This window comes from Chiloscyllium plagiosum, unplaced genomic scaffold (assembly GCF_037043375.1).
Source record: "Chiloscyllium plagiosum isolate Xiang-an unplaced genomic scaffold, Cpla_swu_hap1 HiC_scaffold_41, whole genome shotgun sequence".
Classification (NCBI taxonomy): Eukaryota; Metazoa; Chordata; class Chondrichthyes; order Orectolobiformes; family Hemiscylliidae; genus Chiloscyllium; species Chiloscyllium plagiosum.
In genome coordinates this window covers 41,376,764-41,383,335 of record NW_028270179.1, presented here as the reverse complement: position 1 = coordinate 41,383,335, position 6,572 = coordinate 41,376,764, and the positions used below count along the sequence as shown (strand labels likewise).

General features: G+C 54.0%; 1 pseudogene; it reads left to right on the top strand.

Annotated features, from left to right (window-relative positions):
• Window positions 1-1,764: 1,764 nt before the first annotated feature.
• LOC122545905 (perforin-1-like) lies at window positions 1,765-3,665 on the top strand (annotated as a pseudogene).
• The last annotated feature ends 2,907 nt before the right edge of the window (window positions 3,666-6,572 follow it).

Sequence of the window (6,572 nt, the reverse complement as noted above, 5' to 3'; positions counted from 1 at the left end):
GACTGGAATCTAATAGAGGGGTTCGGGGTGGTTTATATACAGTATAACAGATACCCGGGAGGGAGTTACAGACCGGAATCTAATCGAGGGGTTCGGGGTGGTTTATATACAGAATAACAGATACCCGGGAGGGAGTTACAGACTGGAATCTAATCGAGGGGTTCAGGGTGGTTTATATACAGAATAACAGATACCCGGGAGGGAGTTACAGACTGGAATCTAATCGAGGGGTTCGTGGTGGTTTATATACAGAATAACAGATACCCGGGAGGGAGTTACAGACTGGAATCTAATCGAGGGGTTCGGGGTGGTTTATATACAGAATAACAGATACCCGGGAGGGAGTTACAGACTGGAATCTAATCGAGGGGTTCAGGGTGGTTTATATACAGAATAACAGATACCCGGGAGGGAGTTACAGACTGGAATCTAATCGAGGGGTTCGTGGTGGTTTATATACAGAATAACAGATACCCGGGAGGGAGTTACAGACTGGAATCTAATCGAGGGGTTCGGGGTGGTTTATATACAGAATAACAGATACCCGGGAGGGAGTTACAGACTGGAATCTAATCGAGGGGTTCAGGGTGGTTTATATACAGAATAACAGATACCCGGGAGGGAGTTACAGACTGGAATCTAATCGAGGGGTTCGGGGTGGTATATACAGAATAACAGATACCCCGGAGGGAGTTACAGTCTGGAATCTAATCGAGGGGTTCGGGGTGGTTTATATACAGAATAACACATACCCGAGAGGCAGTTACAGACTGGAATCTAATCGAGGGGTTCGGGGTGGTTTATATACAGAATAACAGATACCCGGGAGGGAGTTACAGACTGGAATCTAATCGAGGGGTTCGGGGTGGTTTATATACAGAATAACACATACCCGGGAGGGAGTTACAGACTGGAATCTAATCGAGGGGTTCGAGGTGGCTTGTATAGCCAGAACAACAGGTACCTCAGAGAGTGGTACAGATTGCAATCTGATCGCGCCGTTCTGGTGGTGTATATAGAGGTTTACAAAATTATGAGGGGTATGGATAGGATAAATAGACAAGGTCTTTTCCCCCTGGGGTGGGAGAGACTGAGGGGGTGACCTTATAGAGGTTTATAACATCATGAGGGGGGACATGGATAGGATAAATAGACAAGGTCTTTTCCCCCTGGGGTGGGGGAGAGTCCAGAACTAGAGGGGCATAGGTTTAGGGTGAGAGGGGAAAGATATAAAAGAGACCTAAGGGGCAACGTTTTCCCCCAGAGGGTGGTACGTGTGTGGAATGAGCTGCCAGAGGAAGTGATGGAGGCTGGTACAATTGCAACATTTAAGAGGCATTTGGATGGGTATATGAATAGGAAGGGTTTGGAGGGATATGGGCCGGGTGCTGGCGAGGGGGGCTGGATTGGGTTGGGGTATCTCGGTCTGGGCATGGACGGGTTGGACCGAAGGGTCTGTTTCCGTGCTGGATATCTCTATGACTCTAATTTAGGGGACTTTAAAAAAAAACGCATTGACCTGTCATATTCATTATCGACTTAGATCAGCATCCTGGTTTTAACAGCTCATAAATATGTCAAAATCTGCCACGTCGCCCTTGCAGCTGTGGCAACAACTCCTGCGGAGCAGACCAGCTGATTGGCATGCGGAGCCTAGACTCGGATTGGCTGTCAGCTGGAGATTCCTGGTGTTGAGCCTCTCTCTCTGACCTTTCAACGTAACTGCTTCCTTTTCCTCTTGCAGGTCTGCCCACCGATGCCAAGATGGCAACTGGGCCTTTGAAACCGGGCTGTTTCCTCTTGCTCTGCCTCCTCTCCCAGGAGGCCCTGAGCGCCTGTACGACCAGCAGCGCCAGCCAGTGCCGGAACGCTGGCTTCGCGCCGGGGGCCCGGCTGGCGGGGCTGGGCTACGACGTGGTGACCCTGCGGACCAAGGGCGCCTTTGCGATCGACGTGAACGCCTGGCGCTCGGCCAACGGGACCTGTACCCTCTGCCGCAACGGGCACCTCGTTAACGCCGCCCAGCGGCTGCCCATCTCGCTGGTGGACTGGCACACCCTCAGCTCCTGCCGCCGCTCGCTGTCCAGCCGGATCTACCGCTCGGCGGCCGAGCTGGCAAAGTCAGCCGCCTCTGCCGTCACCAATGACTGGCGGGGGGACCTGTTCTTCCAGACCAAGTCGGGCAGCTCCAGCGCGGTGCTGGCTGGCTCCAAGTCCAGGCTGGTGGAGTTTAGCAGCAGCCACTCCAGGCGCGACTATCACAGCTTCACCAGTCACCAGTTCCAGTGCGCCTACTACCAGTATCGGGTGAAGGACCAGCCCCTCCTGGCACCAGAGTTCGCCCGCTCCCTTTCCCGCCTCCCAACCGTTTTGAATGACGGCACCAAGCCACCTACGGCACCCACTTCCTCAAGTCGGTGCAGCTGGGCGGCCGCTACAAGGACGTGACAGCTATTCAGACATGTAAGGCAGTGTCTCAGGGCTACAGCATCGAGGAGGTGAAGGACTGCCTTGCTCTAGAGGCCAGAGAGACGAGAGGGCTGCAGGCACAGGTCTCGGTGAGTGCCAGTCAGTGCCAGAAGTTGGCGCGCTCCATGGGGCACCATAACAAGGTCTACCAGGCCTTCAGCGACCGGGAGACGTGGGTGACGGGGGGGCCGGGCTCACCAGGAGGTCGACCTCTTCTTCTCCGGGGACAGTTCGGCCTTCGGCCGCTGGACGGTGAGCCTGCTCACCCGCCCGGGCCTTGTGCGCTACGCCCTGGCGCCACTCCACCACCTGCTGCCCTCCGCCGACCCCAGGAGGAAGAACCTGCGGCGCTACATCAGCGACTACATCACGGGCAACGCCCTCAGCCAGAAATGCGGGGCGGGCCCTCGGTGCCCTCACGGGTCCTACCCCGACCCGCGCCAACCCTGCTTCTGCCTGTGCCGCGCGGACAGCCTTGTGGACCGGAACTGCTGCTCCAAGGGGAAGGGGCTCGGCCGCCTGGTGGTCACCGTCGAGGAGGGCCGGGACCTCTGGGGGGGGGGGGGACGTCTTCTCGGGCACCGACGGCTACGTGGTGGTCAGGTACGGCCGGACGCAGGCCAGGACCTTCACCGTCTCAAACAACAACAACCCCATGTGGGACACCAAGCTGGACCTGGGCGAGGTCAAGGCCGGGACCGGGCACGATCTGATCATCGAGGCCTGGGACCGGGACGTCATCGAACGCGACGACCTCCTGGGCAAGTGCTCCGTCCGCCTGACCTCCGGTACCCACGGCAAGGCCTGCTACCTCAAGTACGGCAAGGTGACCTACTGTTGCACTTTCACCTGTGGCCCCCACCTGGGCGGTGCCACCTGCCGGGCCTATATGCCCAACCCTGGCAGCACGCTGTTCACTCCGTACTTGGGGGAACCGGCAACGGCACCCTCCACCTCGACACAATCCTGCCCAAACCCACTGAAGCAGCCTTCCCAGGGAAACTACGTCCCCTGACCGCACCTCGCTCTGCCAGAATCATTGGCTACATGTGCTGTAACCCTCAGTCGGTGGGGGGACGCTCCGCGCCGTCGAAATGAAACGCTTTGAAGCTTTATCCAAGGGCGTAATCTGCACAACGCTCTCAGATGTGCAGCGACAAGCATAAAAACCGAAGCATTAGTGTAATCTTCCATTTTTCTCAATAAATCCAACTCTTTGCCATTTAGCCAGTGGCATATGATTCGTCTGCATGGGTGCACTTGGGCCTGTGGAGTGATGAGAGGCTGGGCACTGGTAATGCCTAATATGGGAGTGAATGGGAAAAGGGTAGAGATTGTGTAGCCTGTCCACACTGTGTCTTAAAAGACTCTGTGAAGGTTTCCCACTGAGGTGGGGGGGGATTGAACAGCAGGGGGCAGTCACTGACAGCTCATTCCGAGCCTCCTCTCACAGGGGTCGGTCACACACGAGGGAAATGCTTGATATAGTCCTTCTTCCACCAGCTGACCCAGCCCCGCCCGATGTGGGGCTCACTTTCTGGGTGCGATCAAGTGCCATTTCCCAACTCGTTCCTTCTCAAAGTCCGGACAGCGACCAACCCAGAGAGAGAGGTCCTCTTTAAAAGGGGTTCCTGATGGGGAGAGAGGGAGAGAGAGAGAGAGAGAGAGACTCCCCCTCTCTCTCACACACACACACACACACGCACGCACACTTGCAGAGCTACATCTGCCAAGTTGAAAATGGCCAGGTAACTGACAGCAGCAGCGTTGACCATCTCGCTCAGCTGTCGGGGCTGTTTGTCACACAGAACGGATTGCACATCAGGTACCAATGACTCCCCCATCACCTCGGCTTTGTTGGGGTCACAGCTGACCGCACGGTTCCTCTCTCTGTCACCTCCCCCACAGCCGGCGTTCAGATGGGACCCCTTTTCCTGGTCCCTTTCGGAGGGCCAACTTCACCCTCTCTCTGTCTCGATTACGGTGAGAAAGGAAGACCCAGAGACAATCATTGTCTCGCGCACACACACACGTCGTCTCACTCACTCTCACACACACACACACACACACACACGTCGTCTCACTCACTCTCGCGCACACACACACGTCGTCTCACTCACTCTCTCACACACACAACATCATCTCACTCTCACACGCACGTCGTCTCACTCTCACACACACACACATCGTCTCACTCACTCTCTCACACACACACGACGTCTCAATCACTCTCTCACACACACACGTCATCTCACTCACTCACACACACACGTCGTCTCACTCACACACACACACAATGTCGTCTCACACACACACACACAATGTCGTCTCACTCACACACACACACACACACAATATTGTCTCGCACACACACACACAACGTCGTCACACTCACACACACACGTCGTCTCACTCACACACACACATGTCGTCTCACTCTCTCTCACACAAACGTCGTCTGACTCTCACACACACGTCGTCTCACTCTCTCACACACAAACACAACGACATCTCACTCTCTCACACACAAGTCGTTTCACTCTCACACACACAGACAACGTCATCTCACTCACACACACACGTCGTCTCACTCTCTCACACACACACAATATCGTCTCACTCACTCACAAACGCACATCGTCTCACTCACTCTCTCACACACACACGTCATCTTACTCACTCACACACACACGTCGTCTCACTCACTCACACACACACACAACGTCGTCTCACTCACACACACACACACGTCATCTCACTCACTCACACACACACATGTCATCTCACTCATTCACACACACACACATCACCTCACTCTCTCACACACACACAATGTCGTCTCACTCACTCACAAACGCACATCGTCTCACTCTCTCACACACACACGTCATCTCATTCACTCACACACACACGTCATCTCACTCACTCTCTCACACACACACGTCATCTAACTCACTCACACACATACGTCATATCACTCACACACACACGTCGTCTCACTCACTCACACACACGTCATCTCACTCACACACACACGTCGTCTCACTCACTCACACACACACGTCATCTCACTCACTCTCTCACACACACACGTCATCTAACTCACTCACACACATACGTCATATCACTCACACACACACGTCGTCTCACTCACACACACGTCATCTCACTCACACACACACGTCATCTCACTCTCTCTCACACACACACAATGTCGTCTCACTCACTCTCTCACACACACAAGTCATCTCACTCACTCACACACACACACGTCATCTCACTCACTCTCACACACACATCGTCTCACTCACTCTCACACACACACGTCGTCTCACTCACACACACACACACACACACACGTCGTCTCACTCTCTCATACACACACACAACGTCATCTCACTTACTCTCACACACAAATGTCGTCACACTCACACACACACGTCGTCTCACTCACACACACAATGTCGTCTCACTCACACACACACATACACACATCATCTCACTCTCACACACACACGTCATCTCACTCACACACACACACACACACAACGTCGTCTCACTCACTCTCACAATGTCATTTCATTCACTCACACACACATGTCATCTCACTCACACACACACACACAACGTCGTCTCACTCACTCTCACACACACATCATCTCACTCACACGCACACACACGTCATCTCACTCACTCACACACACGTTGTCTCTCTCTCTCACACACACGTCATCTCACACTCTCACACACACACGTCGTCTCACTCACTCTCACACATACACACAAATGTCATCTCACTCTCTCACACACACATACGTCATCTCACTCACACACACACACGTTGTCTCTCTCTCTCACACACACGTCATCTCACACTCTCACACACACACGTCATATCACTCACTCTCACACACACACCTCATCTCACTCTCTCATACACACACACGTCGTTTCACTCACACATACACGTCGTCTCACACTCTCTCATACACACACACGTCGTTTCACTCACACATACACGTCGTCTCACACTCTCTCATACACACACACGTCGTTTCACTCACACATACACGTCGTCTCACACTCTCACATACACACACGTT